Below are 1,317 nucleotides of genomic sequence, written 5' to 3'. Positions count from 1 at the left end.
GACGGCTTTTATTTACTGCTGAGAGACACTGGTGGGTCTTGACATCGTCGACTGGTGTTCACATATTGAGATCCTGTTTTGTGCTTAAGATTGTTAAAGGGAAAGAAAGTAATTAGTATAATGGATAGCATAATTTACATTCAGTTCAAGGCAAGTAAGGTTTGATACAAAGTTCCATCTTTGTTTGAGGAAAGCACATCAACATAAATGCAAGTTCAGCATGTCTTTTGTGACATATTTTCAGCTCATCTATAATGTTTAATTTGAATGGATTTATGTTGTAAAACCATCCTGTCATCCTAAAATTCCGCTTTACCCGAGGCTATGATTAATCCACGATTAAATCTTGATGTGATGTTTTTGCGTCTTCCGGCCCATCTGAGGTGGAATTCAAAGCTTTTTATATTTAACCAAGAGAGACAACAATCATTTGTCTTGTTGGTAGATTTAGGCCAAGAAAATATTTCGCTATAATAATTTTGTGGGTCTTGGTGAATATTATGTATGTATCTGGTATATACGAATATACTCCAAAATATAATGAGAATGAGTTCGTACACACACAGATCTCACAACAACATGGCAATGAAGACCCTTCTCTGCAATGCTTTCTTTTGTTCATAATATAGAATAACATCACCATGACACTGACGTCACTCTGCATCACAAACAGATATTGCATAGCCCACATTAATGTCCTCACCATGGAAACAAGAGCAAACTAATCAGTCGCGTTTACTCTCGTGATCACCAAGCAAGCAAGAATGCAATCAAACCGAGGAAGCAGCACTGCAGCTGAAAACAAAACGACCGTCCTGGTGGTAGGGGGGCACAGATCAGATCCCGACAGTACATAACCAATAGATGTGCTCATCATTCGAAGGCCAGCCTCCTAGTTTCTGTTACAAAGACTTGAATGACAACAACATATCCTACCATTTCAATTCCAATAGAAGGTCCTTTTTTATTGCCCCCGGAGGCCAGCACATGCAGACAAACTCTTCCCTCTGGCAGAAATTATTATGTCTCATAGCCTTGTGATCACAGGAGCAGGGACGCATACTTGTATACAAGTACTTTTACATGGTAGAACATGTAAAGCCACGAATCAGGGTCAGTGGATGCTGATGCTCGCAGTGTACAGAGCTCACCAACCTTCTGCCGTCAGTAGCTAAATACCTCCAAGCTTCATGTTCTCTTCTCTGCCCTTTTATTTATTCTCGTGGGTTTTGTTTTTCAGTACTCTTCATGTGTTAATTTACACTTCTACATTCCCCTTCAATGAGGCCATGCTGAGGTAGCATCGGCTTGCAAGAG

The sequence above is a fragment of the Brachionichthys hirsutus genome, unplaced genomic scaffold (genome assembly GCF_040956055.1).
Source record: "Brachionichthys hirsutus isolate HB-005 unplaced genomic scaffold, CSIRO-AGI_Bhir_v1 contig_304, whole genome shotgun sequence".
NCBI classification, from domain to species: domain Eukaryota; kingdom Metazoa; phylum Chordata; class Actinopteri; order Lophiiformes; family Brachionichthyidae; genus Brachionichthys; species Brachionichthys hirsutus.
The sequence above is the reverse complement of the archived record's forward strand: the minus strand, read 5'-3'. Positions refer to the sequence as shown.